The 27,342-nt window shown below is 41.3% G+C and overlaps 1 pseudogene; it reads right to left on the bottom strand.

Moving 5' to 3' along the window:
- The window catches only part of LOC133755195 (protein-L-isoaspartate O-methyltransferase domain-containing protein 1-like), a 29,344-nt pseudogene extending 4,323 nt beyond the window's left edge, over nucleotides 1–25,021 (bottom strand).
- Between the last annotated feature and the right edge of the window lie 2,321 nt (nucleotides 25,022–27,342).

Raw genomic sequence — 27,342 nt, 5'->3', positions numbered from 1 at the left:
GGGTTGATAAGATGCTCTAAGTTTAATGAGTTAGACATTTTAATTTGAGACATCAACCTAGTGAAAAACAATCTTCCTTGTTGTTCAGTTATGTGTGTATTCACCCTTAAAGGCAGTGTATGGTATCATTTCAATTTCCACTCTTTCAGAGACATTCCTCCCATCAAATAAATGAGTCTATCTTCATTGTCTGTTTCAGAATCAATAACAGTAATAAAGTTACTGGTTTCCATTGTGTTACTGTATCCAACTGATATATATTGATTATAATTCTATAAAAGCGCTTTTGTAACATTTTTAAATGTCATGCAGTGTTACATTCTAGATACCATATTTATTGTTCAAAACATATATTTCCTCTATTTATTTTTCCTGTACTTGGAGTATGAGGTCTCTGCCTGGCCCCTCCCATGGGTGGGAGGGAGCAAAATGCTGTCATGGCAGTAGGGACTGTAGCAGCCATGTATATGGAGGGAAATGGGCTTAACATTAGCTGTGAATGAAGAGGATGGGACACCTTCTATGGCAGATATTGACGTTTCTGTGTCTACCCCAAGTGGCCCATGGTGTCTGTCCTTCCCTCCAGGCCACCTGTTCCAGCTCTTAGTGTGCGGTGGGAGAGGGACCTGCAGGCCTGAGAGACAGCATAACAGCAGAAAGCAAGGCCTAAGGGTGGAGGCCTTCTGACAGTTGGAATGGGTTGTACATTCAAATGTGAAGGAAAGTCTGGTTGAGAGGGCCTCCCAGGGCTTGCCTTCAATCTCCCCTGGCTACTCATCAGGGCTACCCCTCACCACTGAGCCTCTGAGTCTAAGGAGAGAAGGGGTTGCTGGCTGAGCCCACCTGGCTGGTTTTTTTCAGGAAGTCTGTCAACTGACACTGGTTCATTTCCAAAAATATATAATTTACTAAAAAACAGCTTGCCAAACCCATGGTAACCAAGGTGTGGTAGTTGAAATGGAGTTTCCAGCCAGCTGGGCTCATTAGCAGCTGTTCCTCTCCTCCCATCCCACCCAGGTGCAGTTGTCAGGCCAACAGGGCTGTGACTGCAGATGTCAAATCAAGGTCAGGATGATGGTTCCCCTGATGTGATCTTATGTAAAATATGACAATGACATGTGCTGAGGTCCAGGACATGGGCAGCAACTGCTATCCATATGGTATAGAAAGTTCCAAGTGCACAAAGCTGATATGTTCCTGAAAGCATTCCTCTAGCCTTGGCAAATGGTGGTGATTGGAGCAGGTACCAGATCTGGTAACAGTGTGACAGGGTATCTGTCATGCCCAGGCATAGCCACATGGTCTTTATGGAGCCAATAAGAGCAACACCAAACCAGAAGGCCAGACCATGGGCCCTCCCTGATTACAGCATGTGGAGTTTGAATGAGAGTTATATTCCATGCAAATCTTCCTCTTTGGTATCTACGATGTCCCTGCTGTCACCTGAAATCCTGTCATAGCCTTCCTCACCACCTGTCCTTGCCACATTGGACATCCTGGCACTGACCCTGCCATCCCTGCCACAATGTTACTTCCCACCACTACTTGGGTTGACCACATTCTATATCAGAGTAGCTGGGTTTGAGTCCAGGCTCTATTTCCAACTCTACTTTTGACCAGTGCATACCCTGGGAGGCAGCAGGTATGTGGTCCACATTTAGGGAAACCTAAATTCAATTCTAGATTCCTGGCTTCAGTCTACCTCGCCCCAAGTGTTGTGAGCACTTCAGAAGTGGATCAGCAGATGGAAGACTTATTCTCTCTCTCTCTCTCTCTCTCTCTCTCTCATATTTGGAAATGACAGGGACATAAAGGTCATTGAAATTTGAAATTTGACATATAAAAAAGCTATAGAATTTTGGCATAGAAAAACCAAAATAATGTTTTATCTGGTTTTGTCCCTATACATATTCTCTCCTTCATGTGACTATAATTTTATTTATATATATATCACATTAACACATGATATGCAGTTTTGCTACATTCCTTTTCCATTTTCTTTTTAAAATTTTATTGGTTTATTTATTTACTTGAAAGACAGTGTGACATAGAGGGAGAGATAGAGAGAGAAATCATCCTTATTTTTGTCAATTTAAATAATTATGGGATAGATTTTCTGTATGTGGGATCATTGCATCAAAACATAATGAACAGATAGTTTCCTAAAAATCTTCATGTTCACTTCCACAGAAGCTGTGACAATTTGAATTCCACACAGAAATCTGTGAGGGAGCTAATTCCTCATGAAAACATTTTCAATTTGGGGGACTTTTGCTCATGCGTTAGGTGACAAGTGTATATCTCTATAGTTTTCCAAAAATACCAAATTTATGCACCATTTAGTTTATGCCTTATTTTTAGCACTTGTGTAAATATAATTTATGATAATGAAATGTATCCCTTCAAAGTACAATGTTGGGTGAGTTTTAATAAATATAAACATTAGTGTAACCACCACACTTGAGATTTCTAATAATTCCATCATTCCAGAAAGCTCCCTTTGGATTCACTCCCTCAAATAGCCCTTATCTAAGACAACCATCTTACCACATTTTCTCCAGGATGGTGTTTTTAACATTTTTCAATGATGAGAATATCTGTGGTTCTATAAATTTACTCTAGGTGATACAAAATTTTAATCCCTAATTAATGACCCTTATGAATAGATCTTCGGTGAAATTCTTGTAAAAATATTGGTGTGTATTTTTTTTTCTTTTCTCTTGGGAAAATACATAGAAGTGCAGTTGGTAACTCATGGAATACGTGTTTTAATTGTGTAAATTTGTCAAGCCACCAAATGTTGTTCCATTTATATTCTGAACAGCAATATATGAAAGTTTCAGTGATTCCACATCCTAACCAATGTTTGGTATCCTCAGTCTTCTTAAATTTAGTCAGTCTGCTGGTATTTAGTGATATGTGAAAGTGTTTTAATTTGAACTTCCATTAATAGGACTTATGTTGAGTTTCTTTTCTTGACACTAGTAGGCATACACAAAGCTCCTTTAAAACATCTTTTGAAGTATTTTTCATGTATCATAGGACTTACTGTTTTATTATTATTGAATTATTAGAGTTCTTCATATGTCTGATTTATAAAAGTTTGGCTTGGCTGTGGGCATTTCATGTAGCAAGTAAGATGCTGCTTGGGATACTTACATTCATATCCAAATGCCTGCTTGCAACTTTTGGCTGCACTTTGGATCCTACTATCCATACAGGAGCTTGGAATGAGTCCAGGGCTATGATTTTTAATTAGGCACTGTGAGGCTGTTACAATCATTTGGGGAATGAAGCAGCATAGGGAAGATGTTCTTCTGTCACTGTATCTCCCTCTCCACTCCTCTCTTTTTAAAAAGATTTATTTATTTTTTTGGAAGGCAGAATTACAGAGAAGCAGAGACAGAGGCAGAGACAGAGAAATCTCCCATCTGTTGGTTCATTCCCCAAATGGCCACAAAGGCTGGAGCTGGGCCAATCTGAAGCCCAGAGCCAGGAGATTTTTCTGGCTCACTCACATGGGTGCAGGGGCCCAAGGCCCTTCCACTGCTTTCCCAGGTCATAGCAGAGAGCTGGATCAGAACTGAAGCAGCCAGGACTTGAACTGGAGCCCATATGGGATGCCAGCACTGCAGGGGTTGGCTTTACCCTCTACATCACACTGCTGGCCCCTCCATTTCTCTTTCTATATCTTTCTCTCTGTGTGTATCTCTCTCTGCTTTTCAAATCAAATGAATATAAATACATAATTCAAATCTTGGTGAATTTATTCCCCAAGTAAGTGGCTTCCATGTAATAGCCATGTATTACAATGAGAATACATTTTGGGAAGTTCATCATTAGGCAATTTTGTTACTGATGAACATCACAAAACATATCTACACAAGTCAAGATCTATGCCATTACTTGTCAATATAATCTTATGGGATAACTTGGGGTTCTGTGTGGTATGTCATTCACTGAAGCTTTAACTAACCTTTAACACTTTGATTACATGAGTGCATTAGTTGAATATCATCAAATGAAATCAGGTCAGTTTTTGGACTCTAGTAGTCACATATTTGAAAAACAGAGTTCCAGAGAGAGAAGGAGACACCCTCCACAAACACACAGGAGAGAGAGAGAGAGAAAGAGAGAGAGAGAGAGAGAGAGAGAGAGAAAGAGAGAGAAAGAGAGAGAGAGAGAGAGAGAGAGAGAGAGATCTTCCACATGCTGATTTACTCCCCAAGTGGCCACAACAGCCAGGGCTGGACCAGGCTGAAGCCAGGGGTCAGGAGGTTCTTCTGGGTCTCTCATGTGGATGCAGAGGCCCAAGCACTTGGGCCATATTCCACAGCTATCCTAAGTGCATTAGCAGAGAGCTGGATTGGAAGTGGAGCAGCCAGAACATGAACTGGCACCCTTATGGGATGTCAGCACCACAGGCAGCAGCTTTATGCACTATGCCAAAATGTCATTCTCCCATTTTAACTCTTGGTATGAGGTAGTTGAAAATCACAATATTTGATCTTTCTTAAAATTAGCTTTACTGTTTTATGTACTTTTCATTTTAAAGTATGTTTTTCATTTAGAAGGTGGTTTTTCATGAGGATACACACACACACACACACAGAGTTGTTGGAATTGTGATGGCATTTCTTCATATTTTAAAATAAATTTGGGGAAATTCATGTCTCAAATTACTGAATTTTCTTAGCTTTATTTGTCTGAAAGTCAGGGTGACAGAGGGAAAAATAGAAATGAATCTTCTATCTGTAGTTTTAATCTCCAAATACTTGTAATAGACAGAGCTATGTGAAGCCAAAAACAAAACAAAGATAAAAACAAAACAAAACTCAAAAACACAATAATCTATCTAGGTCTGCCACATGAGTGGCAGGGGCCCAAGCACTCAGTATATCATTTCTGTCCCCCAGACACAGTAGTCAGATGTGGAGGTGGGATTTGATCAGAAGTAGACTAATATGGGACATTAGCACCCCAAATGGCAACTTAACCCACTGCATGACAATGACCACACTGACATTGAGTTTTATAGTCAATGCAGGTATTATGACTTTCCACTTCATTTGGATCTTCTTTATATACTATCATGAATATTTTGTTTTTCATAGCATGGGGTATTACATAATATTTGTTATTTGTTCCCAAGTAGAGAAAGTTTTCCACTGCTGGTTCATTCCCCAAATGGCCACAATGGCCAGAGCTGGGCCAATCCAAAGCCAAAAGCCTGGAACTTCTTCTGGATCTTCCATGTGGATACAGTGGCCCATGGACTTAGGGCATCATCTACTGCTTTCCCAAGGAATAGCAGAGAGCTGGATCAGAAATGGGACAGCTGGGACTTAAACTGGCACCCATATGGGATACTAGTACTGCAGGCAGTGGCTTTACCTGCTATGCCACAGTGTCGTCCCCAAATATATCTTATGGTGAAAATACCCTAAGTTCTTTCTATTAATTTTCATTTGTTTTAAAATTTCTTATGGTAAACAAATTTCATTTATTTCATAAATGCAGATTTAGGAGCATAGTATCTAAATAAACATTTAACATTTACTTAAAATAAAATAAGTATTATCATTATGTATTGTCACTCTACTGTGCAATGCAACAACAGAACTTTCATCCCCAATGTGTAGTGTAGGATTTTACTATCACTTGTACCATTTACATTTTCCTATCCTCTCTCACCATAGTCGCTTCAGACTCTGGTAACTATCCAAATACCCCAACTTCTGAGATCAGCTTTATTATATTTCACATATGAGTAGAATTTTGTGACTTATTTTTCTGTTCCTACCATACTACCTAGATCCCCCTAGTAACAGGTGTGTTTCCTAATAGGGCTTCAGACTCTGCCAACTCCCACATACTTCCCCATGATGGCCCCTGGAGTATGCTGGGAAAACTGGGAGGCACCTGCTGCAACTCTGATGGAAGTCTCATTCAAGAGGTGACAGTGACAATGAGTTTTGTATATTGAGCATGAATCAGCAAGGCCCTGCTAGAGTGGTAGAACATACACACCCACAGGATACTCATGGACTTATTCACATGCACAGTGGCACAACCATGAACTACACAGGGGAATGCAGTCCAGGGTGGGGAGAGCAAGAAACAGCTGGAGTACAGCAGGAGCTAGTTTTTCAACCTACAGAAAACTGACCAGTCTCTTGCTGCCTCTGCAGGGCCAGAAGAGAACAGGAGGAGAGTAGGACTTGGAGAGATGGGGCTGCTCTTTGTGACAGGGATGTCTGCCACTCTGAGTCAGGGTCCTCCTAGTGTGCAGATATCCTAGGTACTCTCAACATCAGCCTTAGTGTTGGGCACATGAGTGTCAGGAAAAGTAAGAGTGATCCACCCCTTAACCCCTCACCTGCATCAAGAAAAGTGTCCCTGTTTTTCATACAGATTGTACAGCTCAAGATCCCAGGCAGGCTGTGCTCAGTTAAACTCTCCCCTTTCCACCATTCCAGGAGGACTCCCTGGAGCCCAATGTTGACAGCACGAGAGATGGGGCAGTACTAGAGCAGAAGGCATCAGATTGGATCAGCAGGGCTTGTGTGAAGACTCTTATGTGGAGGAGGTTTTACCATTGTATTACTCAGTTCTTATTGAAGGAATGGAAACAGAGTATGGGAACCTTAGGAAGATGTAGTAGGTTTGTGTGGGGACTCATTGCAAAAATTTTGATTCAAAATTAAAAGGGCTTAAAAAACTGTTACAAGATTAGAGATGGGAAACGGGCACTCCCTTGACTTGCATCCTCTGGTCTGCTTTAACACAAACCAGGAGGAAAAGAAAGCTCGGCATCAGAAGCAATGGGTGGCAGGCCTATTAATGGCTGATCTGTACAGTGATCTGCCCTCAAGGAGACCCAACAGGCCAGTCCACTGCAGTGGCTTTCAATGTGGTAAGCCTGGGCTTCAGCAGAAGTCAGCTTGTGAAGAGCCCTGGCAGCTCTGCCAAGAGTTGGATCACTGGAAATGGACCTGCCCTGGAGTCGAAGGATGCCCAGGTCAGAGCCACAGATCTTATTGGCTCTAAGCTGAAAATCCCTTCACTCAGCCCAACTTCCAAAGTGACCACTGCAGCTGAGGGGATGGTCAAGTAGGGTCAGCAACATTACAGGCAGAACTGTAAATTTCTTGTTAGAGATGCCCCCTGCCTTTACCTGGCCAGCTCTCCTCCCAGGCCAGCCAAGTAATGAAAGTCAACAGAGTGCCTTCCCCTAGGAGGTTCACACCTCCCTTAGGATATACCCCATGTGAAGAGATAGATAGGTCTGGGCCTCTGAATTTACAAGGCCTAAAGCCCAACAGATTATTATCAAGCCCCTTCTATCAGGTTCTATTTGCCTCTCAATCAGAAAACTTAATTGTAGCTTAGACAGCACCTTTCTTAGCTCCTCTAATAATGACTCTGTCCTTTGTTCTAGGCCCTGTCTAGTGCACTTGGGCCTCATTCCTTTGTAATCATAACCTCTACTCTACCACCAATGGCTCTACTCCCAACATGTGTATACTGATGGTCCTCTTCCCCACTTAATGCTGTATAATTGTTCAAACCTGGTAAATGCCACTCTTAGGATCATTGGTTACTATCCTCACTCTGTCTTTTATGACCTTGTCTAAATATGATCAGAGTCGGCGAACTTGGAAGGCTTCCATAGCATTGGCAACTCATGACGACAGCCTAGGATGGTTACTGGCGCCATAAACTAGAGTGTCAATTTTGTTGGGTCAACAACAGGAGCCACTGTGCACTTGCTCCTCATGTGGGATCTCTGTCCTTAATGTGCTGTACATTGTGATTTAATGCTGTAACTAGTACTCAAACAGTATGTTTCACTTTGTGTTTCTATGTGGGTGCAAACTGTTGAAATCTTTATACTAAATTGATCTTCTGTATATAAAGAGAATTGAAAGTGAATCTTGATGCAAATGGAAGGGGAGAGGGAGCGGGAGAGGGGAGGGTTGTGGGTGGGAGGGAAGTTATGGGGGGAGGGGAAGCCATTGTAATCCATAAGCTATACACTGGAAATTTATATTCATTAAATAAAAGTTAAAAAAAAAAGAATTCTACATTGAACTAAAAAAAAACTGTTACAAAATATAATTGCATTGGGGGAAGGAGGATGGGTTTGAGGTAGAGGCTTGCAGGAACCTGGGACCTTGTATAGCAAGTGTAGAAGGCACTGGTATAGCTAGTCACATGGAATACCTACTGCACATCTTACTTTTTGCCCGTTTCCTAGAGAGACCCCAAGATCTATCCCTGGAGATTTTGGTTATTCAGTGTGTTGAGGAGGCTGACTTTGGCCCTAGTATCTGTGGAGTGTACCATTGTGACAGGGCTGGTTCCATGATGTCACTGTTGCCTAGCACCCCTCTATGTTCTACTGCAGTTAGAGGCTTACTGACTTGGAGTTTTTTTTTTTTAATTTAGGAAGCTCATTCATCACAGGAGAACACAGGTGGCTGGGACCTGCTTTCTTCATTTCCTGCTGAGTTGGGGACAGTCCCTACAAGGTATGTGGCCCTGACTTCTCCTGGCTAATGAGGAAGGTGATATTTGCTGTACCCCCAGTGGTGTCCACTGTATACTGCATATGAATATAGTTGTTTCTGACCCTGTGGGATGGGTGCAAATTTCCCTTTGATACGGATCTGTGGAGGGACATGAATCCCTAGGGAGCCATTATAGTCAACAGTGATCTCACAGCTGTGGGTGCACCAGACTCAGAGACTTCATGACCTATAATGTGATGGGAATGGCCCTTTATGATGGAAAATGTGGCTGCTGGAGGATACTCATAACCCAATCTGTGTGAGGAGCAGTCTTCCTGTGTGTCAAAGAAGTTGGACAAAGACTCTAAGTCTGATGCTCCCTCTGTCCCTGTACTTCAAAGAAGTCACCTTTCTGGAAACTAGACTCCAGGTGTCATACACCTGTCTGTGGACCTGAATCTTCCTTTGATGAAATGGACAAGAGCTTTGTGAAGGGTAGTTCCCTGCAGTTATCCAGTATTGTTTTATGAAAATGTTTTTGTCTTGTAGCTTCTTGCAGATATGGGCCCTGAAGGTGTAGTAGGCAAACGGGTGAGCAGACACCATGGCCAAGGATGAGCAGTTACAGACCTGGATACTCCACAAAGGAGGAAGAATCCAACCTTGTTCTGTGCCTGTGGTCACAGGGCCCTGGGATCCCTCAGGACAGACAGGCTGCCCTGCTGCCCCTAGAATCCAAGTGCCTCTGGTCATTCACCTGAGTCTCCTTGTTGGTTGCAGCATTACAAAGGAGGGAAGCAGGTGGGGCCTAGGGAGGAGAAGGATGTGAGCTGCTGCCTAGTCATAGATGGGTTGGGGTTCCTGCAGTGAGTCATTGGTCTGCATCTCATCCTAGTTGTGAGACCATTTTTAGAAACACCTGCCTTGAGATAAGACAGGTCTCCATAGGGTTGGGACCCTGTTTCTGGCTGCCATCACAGTGCTCATCCTGGTGAACATTAGATTAGAGCTGACTGACCCGGTGAGTGATCCAGGGTAACTGGCAGGGATGGAGCTGGATGTGAGGTAGTTGTGGTTTATGCAGTGCTGAGGCCTCTTCTGCACAAGGGGAGGGCCATTCTGAGGTCTCACTCTGTGCCTGATTGAGCTTGCCTTTTTCTGCACCATTATATAGGTTGTGTCCCAGGGTTAAAGACATCTATTCCTTAATTGTGGCCAATGGTCAGAAAGGAGCCAGTGGGTCCCTGAGTCTCAGGGGGTCAGGCTAAAATCTCTTAAAGAAGGCCCAAGGGGAGCCACCATCTTAGAAAAAATACGATCCAGAAAATAAGAATTTCAGGGTAGGCCTTGTAAGTGTGCTTAAGACGCAAACAAACATGAAACTGTTCTTCCTATCTGAGACTACAGTCAAATTATGCAGATTTCCAAAGTCTGGTGTAGTCGATGGAATCATTACAATGTAAGATGGAGGTGTCTTCTAACTTGATGTAGGCTTATGGGCAGCTTTGGTTTTTTTCCTTGATGGATATGCAGAGATGTGCCTGTGTTATGTTCCTACTTATCTCAAAATCTTCAGTAAGTTCTTGGTAATTGTAAAACTTGCTCTGAGGTGTTTTGTGGGAAGTTAGAAAGTCAACTATAACAGTTTAGTTGGCTGGGAGAGCAATGCAACTTCCTATCTGAGACAGACTGTGGTCATCCTGAAAACCATCCAGCACAGTTTGAAGGCCAACTCTATACTCATGAGGGAAACTGTGGGCACTGAGGTGGCAATGTCTTAGGGTTCTGTGTCCCAACTCAATGTTGTAAAGGAGAAAAAGCAAGAATCAGAGATTCCTGGGAAACTCAGATCTAGCTGAGGTAACCAGCAAGAGGGGCTAAATTCCAGCAATTGTAGTGGACGATATTGACAAGTAATGGTTCAAAGATCATAATAAATAAGAAAAGCTATATTTTAGCAGATATGGGGTGCACAATAACCTATGAGTCTTTCTAGTTTAATGACTAGATGTGTTGACATGTCTTCGGATATGTAAGTTTCTATCACTTGAACTAATGGTTCCATAAAACATAGACACTGTTAAGAATTCAATAAAAATGCTAATATACATGTGCATATTTCCAACCTGAAGTAATTTTTCCCATTTGTTCTCAAGCCTCATAGTGAGCATCAAGATAAAATTGCCTCAAATACACAAATATCAAACAAACTTGAATTTATTTGTTTTAAATCTTAAGTTGTTATCTAATTTTTATTTTCTTGAAAGGCACATACAGATACAGAGAAATAGTCGTTCATTTCTCCAAATGTCCACAATAACAAGTGCTAAGTCAGATAAATCATGAGAGAGGAATTCAATGAGTACCTCTCATGAAAGTGAAGGACCCTTATGGGGGAGAGGGACAAGAAACTAGGCCTGGGCAAATATCAGGGGCTTCTTAAGAGGTTAGATGTTCCCCAGAGTCTAGTGGGCAGGACATTCTCTGGGAAGGAAAAGTCAATCCCCTTCAGAGAACCTCTAGGCATGCCCAGAGCAGAACTGCCCCTCCCCTCCAGGAAACCTCTGGGCGCACCCAGAGCAGAGCTGCCCCTCCCCTTTGGAGAGTCTCTAGGCGTGCACTTATGATGTCACTGCGACCGGCCAATCCTGTAACACCTCAGCACTCTCCCTCAGCATTCTCCGGTATGCTAATTGTCCCTCCGAACCAGCCAATCCCGTGCCACCTCTGCATTTTCCACCAGCACTCTCCACCAGCATTCTTCGCCAGCATTCTCCCATATGCTAATGGTCCCTCTGAACTGACCAATCCTACGCATGCACATTAGGAATATGCTAATTCGTTGCCTATATAACCTGTGTGAAACTGCTGCTCAGGGCTCCTCACTACCTGAGGTGGGGGCCTGTTTGCGCAAACGTTCAATAAAAACCTCGTGCTTTTTGCATCAACTGGTCTGGAGTCTGGATCTTTGGGCGTCCTCCCGAGCAAGTGGGCATCTCTGCAACTGAGAGGTCCAACAAAAGGAGCAAGGAGCCATTCACTTGAGTTATCATTTGCTGCATCCCAGAGTGTACAGCAGCACAAACCAGAAGTAGTTGGGATATAAACCCAGGCATTCATGTATCAGATGAAGGAACACCAAATAGTGATTTAACATCTGTGCCAAACATCCACTCAATGGTGAGCAAATTGACATAAAAATGTAAGGCCATCCTATAATAGCATACTGGGATGTTATAGAAGATCAGGCAAGATTAGCCAGAGCTGGCCCAGATCAGCAACACTGTCCACCAGACCTCCAGTACAAAATTCACACCTAAAATAATTATTTTTAAATTTCATGGCACCAGGTAATGTCATTTCAAGCAATTAAGATTGCCAGCTTTATCAAATAAAAAGTGCAGAATGTTTGGTCTAATTGGATACATACAGTACATTGAAATACCATACATTTTGAATACCATAGTGGGCAAATTCCCAACATTATCATTTTAGTCTGATATAATGAATATACACTGGAGTAACATTAATAACTTTGAGAATTAATTTTCTTTCTTTTTTTTGAAAGGCAGAGTGGACAGTGAGAGAGAGAGAGAGAGGGAGAAAGGTCTTCCTTTACCGTTGGTTCACCCTCCAATGGCCGCTGTGGCCAGTGCACTGTGGCTGGCGCACCGTGCTGATCCGAAGCCAGAAGCCAGGTGCTTCTCCTGGTCTCTCATGTGGGTGCAGGGCCCAAGCACTTGGGCCATCCTCCACTGCACTCTTGGGCCACAGCAGAGAGCTGGACTGGAAGAGGGGCAACCGGGATAGAATCTGGCACCCCAACTGGAACTAGAACCTGGTGTGTGGGGCACCACAGGTGGAGGATTAGCCTAGTGAGCCGTGGTGCCAGCCAATTTTCTTTTTTAAAGATTTATTTATATATTTGAAAGTCAGTGTTATACAGAGAAAAAAGGAGAAGCAGAGAGAGAGAGAGAGAGAGAGAGAGAGAGAGAGGAAATTCACTCCTTACTGAAGCTGTTTATTGAGCCAATAGGGCTGGTGAGCGCTTTACTCAGAAAGTAGCCCAGTACAGGCAAGACTCCCACAATGCTAGCAGGAAGCCCTTGCAGACAGGTACTGCCCAAACCACACTGAAGCCCCTGTCCCCATCTCACGTGCAGAGCACCCCAATTTCATCTGGGATACCCTCTTCCTTTCTATACTGCAATTGTCAAGCATGACTCAAGGTATCCTGCTGCTAACTGGCTTAACTAATCTTCAAGTTGATCAGAAAAACTCTGGTTAAAAACCAAGGAAAAATGTGGCCAAGTTACCTCATCCAGGCTGCTCATTCAAGCAGCTCCCAGAACAGGCATTGGTTCACTCCCCAATTGGCTGCAATGGCCAGAGCTGGGATGATTTGATGCCAGGAGCCAGGAGCTTCATCCAGGTATTCCCACACAGGTGCAGTGGCCCAAGGACTTGGGCCATTTTTTTGCTTTCCTAGGCCATAGCAGAGAGCTGCATTGGAAGTAGAGCAGCTGTGACTTGAACTAGCACCAATGTGGGATGCTGGCACTGCAGGCACTGGCTTTATCTGCTACACCACAACACCAACCTTGAGAATTAATTTTTAAATTTGATTTTGTGGAAGCATATAATATCATTTTCATGTCATAATTGACTTTTTCATTCTTTAACATTATGCTACATATCTTGATCAACATCTTTTTTTCTTACAAAAAGAGCTTTATTATATGTTTTTATTATGTGCTTCAATACTGCATATCATGATTTCACTTATTCTCATACTGGAAGAATGTTTACCAACATTTATTTACCAAAATTTATATATTTATTTGAAAGACAGAGTTACACAGAGAGAGGGGAGGAGAGAGAGAGAGAAAGAGTGAGAGAGAGAGAGAGAAAGAGAGAGATCTTCCATCCACTGGTTCACTCCCCAGTTGGCTGCAACAGCTGGTGCTGTGCTGATCCGAAGCCAGGATCCAGGAGCTTCTTTTGGGTCTCCCACTTGGGTGCAGGGGTCCAAGGACTTGGGCCATCTTCTACTGCTTTCCCACTCCATAGCAGAGAGCTGGATTGGAAGTGGAGCAGCCAGGTCTCAAACTGGCACCCATATGGGGTGCTGGCACTGCAGGCAAGGGCATTAACCCACTGTGCCACAGCGCTGGCCCCCAAAATTTATTTTTTTTTCAAGTTTTAAACTTCATTTCAAAGACAGTCATGACAAACATCTAAATAATTATACACTTCAAATCAAAATTTATTTTGCCAGGGATTCCAAGGTAGCAGAATAGAGAAAGATCAGACTACACTAGGCTAGAAGAAAATAATAAAAAAAGGTGAAGAAAGTGCATTTTCAGGAGTGAGTTGGAGGGAAAACTGCAGTGAAGATTCTGTGGAAGGAGGAGAGACATTGTGGATCTGTATGGAAGGTGCAGATGTGCAGCAATGTGCACAGACACACCACATAACCCCAGAAGCCAAGAGCTGGAGAAAGTACCAGCTTTGGAGGGTGAGGTGTGATCAGACTGCAGCATCCTGTAACACTGGTGATATAGTCAGAATGAGAGCCTAGTAGACTACACTTTGAATCTGGCCAGGAGACCTGAGGGGAACAGGGTGCATGCTCACCCAGGAAAAAAAGGGGCATAATTCTTTCTACCTATCTATCTCCCTCACACACACAACAGTGCCTGGAAACCAACTGAAAGAGGGTGGGTGCCATTTTGCATATAAGTACTTAGCAGCTATAGCAGCTCTTGTGCACTTGCCCAGAAACTAGCAAGGACAGATGCCATCTTGGCAGCTCCATGCAATGGGGGCAGATAAGGTGCCATGCTGACATTAGCAACAGTTGAAGAGACTCTTGTATGTGCCCAGTAACTGGTGGGAAGAAGGGGTGATTTTGAAATGAGTAAGGCTGCAGCCAGTGTGTATTGTGCACATGTGGGATCCAGGGATTTTACCAGAGAGAAAAAAATCCATGTTTCCCACTGTCTTTAAGTCTGCTGGTTTGATGGGGGCTGGGCACCCATGTACAACTGTGAGGTGCCCCCAGCTTCTCAATGTATTGCTGCCATGAGGTTCAAACCGTCTATGCAGTATACTCACATGCAGCTGGCTCTGGGAATATCTCTGCCTCTCTGTGAATGGGGCCAGGCTAGTGGGGGCAGAGTGGATCCTATATACAACATGACTGTGATTGTGCCTTGTGGGATAACACTATGGGAACTCTGTGACTGAGAGAGTACAGGGTGTTGCTGGTTTTCTGGGTAATTACTGTTTATATCTCCACACACTCTGAGCTCCCTAATTAAGGTGGGACATTTCAGCAGGATCTGTGCTCATCCTTTGTGCAATTCATATACCAGCATAGGTGAAAGTTACACCCACTGGGGCCTAACACTCAGGCATTGGACACCTTAGAAGAGCAGAGGGAAAGGTGTGATGATGCCAACATAGGTGGTCATTCCCTCCTTTCTGTTGACAATTAAGAAGACATACCATGTCCAAAATGGGTGTGACCCTGTATACTCACTATATCCTGGAGCACAGACTAGAGCCCCCAGGACACACTCAGCTCAAGCATCTGGGTAGTCACTGAAAGAGCAGATGCTCCACTAAGCCACAGAGGCATAGTTCAAAAATAATCCATCAAAGGAAAAATCCAATAAATGTTTCCACAAATGCCTAAAAATAAATGCAGAAATTCAAGATAAAGAAAAAAGAAAACAACATAATTCCACCAAAGGAATGCAAACACTTCAATATTAGACTTTGAAGATGAAGAGGTTGATGAAATACCTGAAATGTAATTCAAAAAATTAATCAAAGTGGCCGGCTCCGTGGCTTTACAGGCTAATCCTCCGCCTTGCGGTGCCGGCACACCGGGTTCTAGTCCCGGTTGGGGCGCCGGATTCTATCCTGGTTGCCCCTCTTCCAGGCCAGCTCTCTGCTATGGCCCGGGAAGGCAGTGGAGGATGGCCCAAGTGCTTGGGCCCTGCACCCGCATGGGAGACCAGGAGAAGCACCTGGCTCCTGGCTTCGGATCAGCGTGATGTGCCGGCCACAGTGGCCATTGGAGGGTGAACCAACGGCAAAAAGGAAGACCTTCCTCTCTGTCTCTCTCTCTCTCATTATCCACTCTGCCTGTCAAAAAAAAAATTAAAGGATTAAGAAGCAATGAGAAGGCCGGTACCGTGGCTTAACAGGCTTATCCTCTGCCTTGCAGCACCAGCACACCGGGTTCTAGTCATGGTCGGGGTGCTGGATTCTATCCCAGTTGCTCCTCTTCCAGGCCAGCTCTCTGCTATGGCCCGGGAAGGCAGTGGAGGATGGCCCAAGTCCTTTGGCCCTGCACCCGCATGGGAGACCAGGAGAAGCACCTGGCTCCTGGCTTCAGATCAGCGAGATGTGCCGGCCACAGTGGCCATTGGAGGGTGAACCAACGGCAAAAAGGAAGACCTTTCTCTCTGTCTCTCTCTCTCACTGTCCACTCTGCCTGTTTAAAAAAAAAAAAGAAGCAATGAGAAAAAATTCAAAAATGAAAGAAATTCATAAATGACATGAAAGAAAACTTGTTCCATACAGTTGAAATTTTTAGAGAATCCAAAATAAATTATTAGAAATGAAAAGTTAAATATGTCAAATAAAAAGGCAGTGGAAAGTCCTAACAACAGACTGGTTGAGGCGGAAGAAAGAATATCTGAGCTAGAACACAATCACTGGGAATTTTTCAGTAAGAACAACAAAAAAAAGAAGAAGAAATGAGAAAAATTTAAAACAGTGTTGGAAACTGTTGGTATACTATCAAAGGACCCAGCATATGGGTCTTAGGAGTTCCTGAAGGTGTGGAAAGAGAAAATGGATTAGAAAACATATTCAGTGAAATAATTACAAAAAACTTCCCTAATTTGGAAAAAAAAAAAAAGAGAAGTCAAAGTACACGAGGCACACAGAACTCCTTATAGCCAAGACAAGAAAAGTCTTCATCACAACACATTACAATCAAATTTTCAACAATAAAACACAAAGAAAAGATTCTAAAATGAGCATAAAATACCAAATTGCTCTCACAGGGTCTACAACTGCACTCACATCTGAATTCTCATCAGAAACTCTGCAGGCTAGGAGAGAATGGAGAGACATAATACAAGTCTTTGAAAAAACAGTCAACCCCACATACTGTACCATGTAAAGCTATCATTTATGAATTAAGGTGAAATAAAGAGCTTCCATAACAAACAGAAATTGAGTGTCACCACTCGCTTACCCTTACAAAAGTGCCTTAAGAATGTGCTACACACAGAAACACAGAAAGTTAGACTTCATTATGAAAGAATGTGAAGGCAGTAAAAGTACAAAAGAAATATAAAGCAAACAATATGAATATATATAGAAAAAAATGACAGGGCCAAGCCATTACTTATTGATCATAACCTTGATGTAAATGGCCTGAACTCTCCAGTTAAAAGATACAGACTTGTTGAATGAATTGAAAATCGAGACCTGTCTATTTGCTGCCTACAAGAAACACACCTCAACAGCAAGGAGAAATGCAAATTGAAAGTGAAAGAATGGGAAAAGTTATTCCACACTAATGGAAAGCAAAAAAGGGGCTGGTGCCATGGCTCACTTGGTTAATCCTCTGCCTGTGGTGCTGGCATCCCATATGGGCACTGGGTTCTAGTCCTGGTTGCTCCTCTTCCAGTCTAGCTCTCTGCTGTGGCCCAAGGGGGCACTAGAGGATGGCCCAAGTGCTTGGGCCCCTGCACTCACTTGGGAGACCAAGAGAAGGCACCTGGCTCCTGGTTTCTTATTGGTGCAGCACCAGTGGCCATTTGGAGAGTGAACCAATGGAAGGAAAACCTTTCTCTCTGTCTCTCTCTCTCACTGTCTATAACTCTACCTGTCAAATAAATTAACAACAACAACAACAAAAAACCAAGTGTAGTCATCCTAATATCAGACAACATAGACTTTAACCAAAATATTGTTAAAAGATTCAAAGAAGGGCACTATGTGGAGATTAAGTGATCAATTCAACATAAGATGAGACAATAATAAATGTTTAAAATCCAATGCCAGGGCATTTGGTTATTTACAAGAAATATTAACAGATCTAATGGGAGACATAGATTCCAATACAATAGTAATGAGAGACATCAACACTGATTTTCCTCAATGGACAGATCAACTAGACAGAAAATCAACAAAGAAACAACAGAGCTAATTGATATTATGGATTAAGTAAACCTACATGATATTGACAGAGCTTTTCATTCCACAGTTGTAAGACACATTATTTTCATCATTGTATGGAACATTCTATATTATAGACCATATGCTAGGCCATAAAGCAAGTCTTAGAAATCTTAAAAAATCTGAATCATGCCATGCATCTTCTCTGACCATAATGGAATTAAACAGGAAATTAACAACTCAAGAATTTATAAAACATATGCAAACACATGGAGACTGAAGAACATGTGCCTGAATGAATAGTGGGTCATAGAAGAAATAGAAATAAAAAAAAGTTCTGGAAATGAATGAAGATAACACAACACATCAAAACTTATAGAATACAGCCAAAGTAGTGTAAGAGGGAAGTTTATAACAATTGAATGCCTACATCAAAAAATTGGAAAGGCACCAAATAAACAAACTTTCAATACATCTAAGGTGTGGGGTTTCAAAAATGAATGAGACAGAACACAGACATTTTCACATACAGAGTGCTCCCCAGATTGCTCTGGCCAGCACTTTTTATTAGAGGATACCAGCAAGCCTACAAGATAGCAAGCACATAGGCACAGTTGGTGTACAACTTTAGGTGGGAAAAGAATCCAGTCTGGTGATCCATGACAGAGAACAGAGCAGTGGTGTAAATCTTCAAAGACAGGTCCATTCAAATACTTGGAAGTCTACAAATTCTGGAAAACATGCCAGGTACCAATTAATGTCCATTAGCCCCCTGCTGTCTCTGCTGCCACATTCCTTTGAGGGTAAGTGTGCCCATTCCGCAGCCTCTTTTGGTGGATATCAGAAACTGTGGCTATGCCTCTAACTTCAGGGGAGTGTGCTCACTTAGGCAGCATCCTCTACTTCCCCCTTTTCTTTATTTTAAGCATAGATCTAGATTAGGTATGCATGAGATGATGCATGTATCAAACACAGGATGAGGACCATAATAACTGGTACCACAAAGTGCAGCAGCCAATGCAGCCAGAATCCCAATTGCCACCATTCAGGCTTAATATTTAAATGAGAAATTTCATTTCTGATGTTATCAATTTCCTTTTGAATTAAATTAGAATTATCTGTGATGTTGAAACAACACAATCCTGGAAATTATTGTCATCCAATTTGATGTTTAAGTGGTAAATAATCAAGAGCAGCACAATTTTTTAATTTAATGAATTCATTTTTACATAGATACAACTTCAGCAGAACAGTGGTTCTTTCCCCCTAACCCTCCATCCCCCTCCCATCCCACCTCCCATTCCCTCTCCCATCTCCTTCCTCATTATGGATCATTTTTAGTAGGACTTTATATACAGAGGACCAACTCTATGCTAATCATAGATTTCAACAACTTGCCCCCATGCCAACACACAACATGTAGGGTACAGTTTAGGGAGAGAATTTGCAGTTGATTCTCATATTACAATTCAATAGGGACAGAGGTCCTACCTGGGGAGCAAGTGCACAGTGACTACTGTTGTTCCTTTAACAATTAACACTCTTTTTATGATGTCAGTGATCATCTGATGCCCTTGTCATGGGCTGCCAGGGCTATGGAAGCCTTTTGTGACCATAGACGCTATTGGTATTTGGACACGGCCATAAGCAAAGAGGATGTTCTCTTCTTCCTTCAGAGAACAGTGTCTCCTTTGATGACCTTTTCTTTCCTCTGAGGTCTCACAGAGATCCTCCGTGTAGGATTTTTTTTGTCAGAGTTTTGTCTTTCCATGCCTGAAATGCTCTTGCAGGCCTTTCAGCTTGACCAGGAAGCCTTAAGGGTTGATTCTGAGGTCAGAATGTTATTTACTGCAAAAGTCATTCTAGGAGTCTGCTGTGTGAACTGCTTCCCATGTTGGTCCTTCCTTCTTTTTTAATTCTATTTTTTACCAGGTACTTGATGTTATTTATATTATCACTTTTAAACTTAGACTGGTCTATCTGTTGCAGCATAATTTTGTAAAACACCTTCATGAATTTGAATTAACTCTAAATGCAGCGATGGCCTTAGCAGTTTTTTTTTTAAAAATAGGCAAGCTCTTCTAGGAAGATGGGTGATAACAATTCCAAAAACAGGATAACAACACAGGGTTTCCTACAGGTATCTTTACTTCAGGAGTAACAGTTGTTAAACAATAAGAGCCAACAGGGAGAGAAAAGCATAACATAATGATTAACAAGATCAAAGTAGAACTGTATGTAAGTTGAGCAAAAATAGTGGTAAATAAAGTCTCAGGAGTTTCTATGTGTTTCTGTTGTGCAGAAGCAATCAGCAATCAATGACTTCATATCTCCCCAGGTGGTCGATTTGTCCTGGGGGACTTGCAATGAAGTGGCTTTGTTTTTGATTCTTTGAAAGAGGGTGAAACAGTGGCACTGAGTTTTTGTCTTCTTTAGCTGTAAAGGAGGAATTGTATCCTGTAACTGCTGGTGCCAACTCATGGTGTCTGTAGGTCAGACACAGTGGGCTGGAATCCACACAGGACCTGTAAAGGCATAAAACAGAAACAAACCCTCTTCCCCATGTTTTGAGTGGTTTAGAGCCCTTTGAGTTAGGATGGGGGGGCTACTTATAAACTAACAGTCATGGTTCTTCATGAGCTGGATGGGAATGCTTTTGTGATAGGGTTTCAGAATCAAGAGAGGTAGAATTGAATTTTGAAAAATAAGTTAAATTATTAAGTGTAAATAAAAGAATGGCCATTTTATGATTAATCTCCCCAGGGGTGTTTCCCCCTTTTCTTTTGTTTTTAAAGAAAGGTTTTAAGCATATGATGGGCGTGCTCAACAATGACTTGACCTGCAGGATTATGGGAATGCCATGAGTAAGTTTAATATCTTATAATTGACAAAAATGATTGAATGCAGAAGAGGTATAGGTGGGCCCACTATCAGTCTTTAATTGAATAAGTTTGTCCATGACAACCATGATTTTTCATTTGGAGAAATAGTTTCTTTATAGCAGAGATAAAAGGAAATTTTTATATATATTTTATATAATTCATATATTCTTTTTGCCACATTACAAACTTATACACTTTAAAAAAACAGAAGTAGGGGGCACAAGTAACAAATCTTAGATTATGGATAATGCTTTACTTGTCAAGATAAAACTAATGTAAATGGTTTATACCATCATCCTTCCTCCAAATAGATTTTTATAAACAAATGTCTGGGCTTGATTTATTAAAAAAAAAATTGAACACAATGACATAGCAAGTAGATTCTCCTTTAAGTGGAGTTGTCCAAATGTAACCTGAATGGGTATTAATAATAACATGTCAATAAGAGAAGGATTTTGATAAAGGACAATGAGTTATGTCCATTTGTCAAAGCTCATTGGCATGATGGCCTTGAGGGTTGAAAGCAGCAAAAGGAAAATAATGAGGAGTTTGATCACATTGGGAACAATTACAGATTGTTTCAGGAACATCAGGAAGAGGAATTTTAAACTGTTTATGGAGAGATTTAGCTGATTAATGAAAAATTCATGACTGAAGAGGATCAATAAGTAGGACACTGACATGTGAAGCTTCATCCACATGTCTGTTGCCTTCTGAAAGAAAACCTGGTAAAGAGGAGTGACTGTGAATATAGCAGCATGCAAAGGGATTGGCATAGCAGAGTGTAAGGTTAATAAAAAATGACTAAGTAAATTAAGATCATTGGTAGTGTTATGGGAAAACAGCAGCAAAGAAATTAATATTACCCTAGATTTTTGTCTCACATGGAAGAATTTCCAAGCTGATAAGGTAAAGAGAAAAGCAATATTTAAAGGTTTAAAAGCAAGATTTACTAGAGTCAAAGACCTCCAGCCAGAATGGCATGAAAGGGAACTGTAAGAAAAGCAAAACCCAAGAGATTCCATGGCACCCGCACCTGAGGTTTTTTAAGTACAATTTCTTAAGTACAATTTTAAAGGAAAAAAACTTGACAGATTGGCATTCAGCTAAGAGGCAGGGACAAAACCCATCAAAAGACCCAATTTGCAATCCTTTTCATATCTGGCTTGCTTATGTTAAAAAAAAAAAATCACAAGGGTAGGATGCCTAATTTGTTTTCACAATAAACTGGGAGCTCAGGAGCTCACTACTTGCCTGCTATTCTCATGGTAAATTTGTGAGATTCTAAAGACTGGGCAGGCAGGCACTTCTGACCTTGCTAAGGACAACTTTTTGGAGAAAGGAAGCATTTTACACCCCCAATTCCATTCCGACTACCCTGATTGCCTATTAACCCATCTGACTTCTCACAGCCTAATTTGAGCATGTGGTAAATGAAACAATAAATTATAACATATCAAGAATCAGCAATAAGATTAAAGGGTTGATCTTTAAAGAACCCTAAGGCCAAAATAACTGCTTTTATTTAGATCTCCTGGGTTTTAATTTGGGAGGTCATCCATTCTACCTTGCTGAGGGAACAGGGGGATATTACTTCCTTTTGCAACAGGACAACAAGGTTAATGAAAGGCATCCCAGGATTTCTTTGGACCTGGAGAACAGTCATGTGGGTCCTTTCTTGAACAATGAGCACTTCTTTGCCAGGACCTTTACATATGTTTGGAAATATCTCTTAAATATATAACACAGTGTAGCTTGCTTAGCCAGCAAACTTGAGCACACACATATGAAGCATTTTTAGTTTCTTTCTACCAATAGATTTAAAACATCTTACAAAGAGATTTAGGTCACATGAATCAAATGTGTCTTTGATTTAATTTTAGCAGTTTAAATTTATGAGCAATCTTTCATTTATAGGCTAATTAAGACAGAGCTCTAACTAAATTTTCCTATGTAGGTGTACAATATATACACACATATAACACAACATACAAGACAGAACAATGAAGCAGTTTTGTTAATAGTTTCCTAAAATCTTTAGCTGTTTTTTATTATCATCAACCATTTTTAATTTTTTTTAATTTTTTAAAAAAATTTTTGACAGGCAGAGTGGACAGTGAGAGAGAGAGAGACAGAGAGAAAAGTCTTCCATTGCTGTTGGTTCACTCTCCAATGGCTGCCACAGCCAGCGTGCTGCAGCCGGCACACTGCACTGATCCGAAGGCAGGAGCCAGGTGCTTATTGTAGTCTCCCATGGGGTGCAGGGCCCAAGCACTTGGGCCATCCTCCACTGCATTCCTGGGCCATAGCAGAGAGCTGGCCTGGAAGAGGGGTAACTAGGACAGAATCCAGCGCCCCAACCAGGACTAGAACCCTGTGTGCCGGCACCGCAGGCGGAGGATTAGCCTATTGAGTAGTGGCGCCGGCCTATCAACAACCATTTAGAATTACATGCTGCTCTTAATAACCTAAATTAACCAAACTTTGGTGAAGTTGGAACCTGTAGTACGTGATTGGCTTTATCTGTTTACAGAACTGTTCCAGAGTATTGAACACAATAGAGGTCAGGGAAAAAGACATCCTTTTAAACCTAAAATGACACATTTAAACATAGAACCAACAAGGTTTTAGTTTCATGACCAGCAGATATGGTATATAAAACTGTGGATGACAAAAATTTTAAATAGCCATGTTTAAAATTACAAACCTATTAACCAACAAGAGGTGCTTGCTTACTCCATACAATATCTTTTAAAAAAATCACTTGTAGGATTTTGTAAGAGAAATAACCCTTTTAGGCCTCTGGGCCTTCCTCGTTAAAATAACCATCATATCTAGTAACACAAGATCATTAGACTTTAATCTTTAGACATTTGTATTGGTAGCATTTTATATTATAAAGACTTAAAATTTAGCACCACTTCATATCTTGATAGTACTTCTAATACAACCCAAATAGCCTGATGATTTGGTGTCTCTACAAGATGAGAGACATGTCCTTTGATATTTCCAGGGGCCTATCTGGAAATACCAAAGTCCAAAATTTTTGGAACTGAATTTTTGAATGCCTGCCAAGGATGCCAAAAAGGCTCAAAATCCAAAACATCGGGTCGAAATAGGATCCCTTTACATCATGACATCATATAGATAAAATTTGATCATTGTTATAAGGTGATTATATGCATTTGAGAATAAGCATATATTTTAAACAAAGCATAACCCAAATAAAAACTCAGCTGTTTTAAACAATTAGAACCTAGCAGAGACATTAAGATAACATAATAGGTTAAGTTAACACAACATCTGCATCTCTTTGGTTGTTCCAAAAGTGATAAATAAAACCTTAAATTTAAGAGCTGGTATATTGAATCAAATCCCATAATTTGGATGTCTTAACAGGGTCAGAACTAGGGAAGAGAGAATAGCTTACTGGAGCTGGCTAGAAAACTGAGCAGAGTCACTGATTAAACAAAGCTATCAAAAGGAGATGCTGCAGGTTTTTAAATAGATTTTTAGCAATATTTTGGAATATTTACTAACACATGCATTGTAAAGTCTTCATTGCTGTAACAGAGGATCAGATTTTAGTTCTATGTCAAATAGATGAATAGATTTACATTTTGAAATAACCCTCTAGGATTCTCCACATTAAGACAACACTTTTTTTTTTTTTAAAGAACTTTAAAATGTGCCTGTTGGGTCACATTCATTGAATAAAGTTATTAAAAAGTTGGAAATGTGTTCCCTTTGAATACTAATGAAGATAATTATGACATTTAACATAAGTGAGTCAAATTCAGTATTTTACAAAATTAAAAAATATTTTAAAAAGTCTGAAACTTAAAAGAAAGATGACAATTATTTCTAACCATGTTTGAAGGGTGCAGCATGCTGTGGTAGGAAGGCTGTGGTCTTGTTGAAGTCCCTGCATTTTCTTGTGAGATAAAAGGTCTATGGCCCAGTAAATTATTACTAAAAGTTCCAACATGAGATGGCTCCAGAGGAGGCCGCGTGGTAAAAGTGCTTGGTAAAGACAGTCTCCATTGTTTCTCTAGGTATCGTTCAGCTAACTTCTCATAGTGCACATTGAATTAAGACAACACTTTTTAAAATATGGTAATACATCAAATTTCAAGCCTAGTTATTTCCAAGTGGTGTTGAACTATTTTCATATGGACAATTTAGGAAAACATGTTAGCAAGCCCAAGTGGTTTTTCTATATAGACACATTCATCTCATTAGCGTTACCCAATTTTACATTTAGCACTTAATACCTAAATGACTTATGATGCTGACATTATATTATATTATATTGTATTATGTCTCTATCTGAACTTAATCAAAATCAAAACTGCATTTATCTATAACTAGTACTGATTACCCATTGCTGTTTTCATCTAGTACTGATTGATTACCCATTTCTTTAGCACTGGAAACCTGTTAAAATATATATTGCAAAATAAGTTTGACATGTTACAAAGCAATAATTTTGAAGGCAGCAATTCTGCTGGATTCAAAGAGAGAGATTTTCTCAGTATTCAGTTACAAGGTGGGGACAACCTGTGACAGTAACTATAGGGTTAAATTGAAAAATCTTTCTCATCTGTGTCTGTATTTGGGAGCAGCAAGTTGACATATGAGCCTGAAGAGCCATGGGAGCCCAGGGTGGGCCTGCTGGAGCGGGCACTGCCATCATGCCTCATGGTGGCCTGGGGCTGCAGTGCATGTCTGAACCACCAGAATGCAGGTGGCCGTGGTGTGGGTGAACACCACCACCGCCGTGAACGAGGTGCCTTCCCCGCTGTGGAGTTCTTGCATTGGCAGAAGCCAATACAGGTCTCAGGCAGGTCTGTGCGAACATGCTCTACAGTGCGAGCACACCCAAGCCCCACCTTCCCCATCCCTGCCCACAGCCTGGGCAGAGGGCAGAGACGAATTAGTGTAGGAGGAGGAGCAGAGCAAAAAGGCTTGGGCAGCCATTTCTCACCATGTTGCTGGGTCCCCTTTCCACATGGGGAGCTTGTGGCTATGGCAGATGGAAATCTTTGGGGCCAGTCACGGGCGTAATCTGTGCAACGAGACATGATTTCCTCTCTCCTGGCAGAGACGCCCAGAAGCCTGTGCGGTGGGGGGAGGGAAAATCTCTATAATGAGATGTATAGGAGTTTCACCTAGCAGGAGGGAGGGTTTCGGGGGCCCGACCAGTGAGCAAAAGAGGACCCTGCTCTTCACCTACCTTACATATTCGGGTCCCTGTTCAGGTCACCAACTGTAGCTTGTCCTGCAAAGCCATACCATTGTGGAAGAGTAGGGCAGCAGTGTCCTTTCCCACAAAGAACACCAGAGACAAGTTTTGGGGAACACATCCATTTATTAACAGCCACATATGCTTTTTAAAGAGCAGGGAGAAGGAACATAACTAACTCAGGGGAACACTGACTATAGGACAGAACTGATACTGATACCAATATGTCTCTCCACTCAGCTTTTCTGGGGGGCCTAAAGGGCCAGGGCCACACCTGGGATCAGTTTACCTGATTGGCAGAAAGTGAGGGTGGGGAGAAATGTGCCTGGGCTCAGGCTAACTGCTGGGATAACCCAGAGAGATCTATTTTCAACTGACTTTATACACATGTGATTAACTCTATGTTAAGTAAAGAGTTTGACAAATGGTATGAAGAAGAGAAAAAAAAAATCTGTTCCTCAGCAGTCAAGACAAGGGATGTTCAAGTCATTGCTTCTCAAAGTGTCAATTTCACTTCTACATATTTCCTTTTAGGTGTTCTATTATATATCACAGATCAGGGAGAACATATGGTATTTGACCCTTTCAGATTGGCTTATTTCATGAAGATGTTTTCCAGATTGATTCATTTTGTTGCAAATGACTGGATTTCATTTTTTTTACCACTGTGTAGTATTTCATAGAGTACCTATGAATATATAACCTATATATTATATAGGTTTATATGCATATAATATATATAGGTTTGTATATATAATATTATTATATATTATTATGTATGATATAATATATAATAATAATTATATAAGCTATAATTTCTTTATCCAGTCTTTAGTTGACCAGCATTTAGGTTGATTTAATGTCTTAGCTATTGTGAATTAAACTGCAATAAACATGGAGGTGCAGATAACTATTTTTTTGCTGATTTCATTTCCCTTTGATAAATTCCCAGGAGTGGGATGGAAGGGTTATATGGTAGGTCTATATTCAGATTTCTGAGGTATCTCCAAATTGTTTTCCATTTTGGTTGTATCAGTTTACATTCCCATCATCAGTGGATTAGGGTATCTTTTTACCCACATCCTCACCAGCATTTGTTCTTTGTTGATTTCTGTATGAAAGCCACCCTAACTGGGGTGAGGTCAAACTGATTGTGGTTTTAATTTGCATTTCCCTGATGCCAGTAATCTTGAACACATTTTCATGTGTATGTTGGCTATTTGGATTTCCTCTTTTGAAAAATGTCTGTTTAAGTTTTTTGCCCATTTCTTTTTTTAAAGATTTCTTTATTTATCAGGTTTGGCACTGTGATGTAGCAGGTAAAGCTGCTGCCTACAGTGCTGGCATCCCATATGGGCACTGGTTCAAGTCCTAGCTGCTCTACTTCTGATTCAGCTCTCTTCTATAGACTGGGAAAGCAGTAGATGATCCAAGTCCTTGGGCCCCTGCACTCACATGGGAGACCCAGAAGAAGCTCCTGACTCCTGGTTTCAGT

The sequence above is a fragment of the Lepus europaeus genome, unplaced genomic scaffold (genome assembly GCF_033115175.1).
Source record: "Lepus europaeus isolate LE1 unplaced genomic scaffold, mLepTim1.pri SCAFFOLD_3_1, whole genome shotgun sequence".
In the NCBI taxonomy this organism is placed as follows: domain Eukaryota; kingdom Metazoa; phylum Chordata; class Mammalia; order Lagomorpha; family Leporidae; genus Lepus; species Lepus europaeus.
Note: the sequence above shows the minus strand (reverse complement) of the source record. Positions and strands in the feature narration are given on the sequence as shown.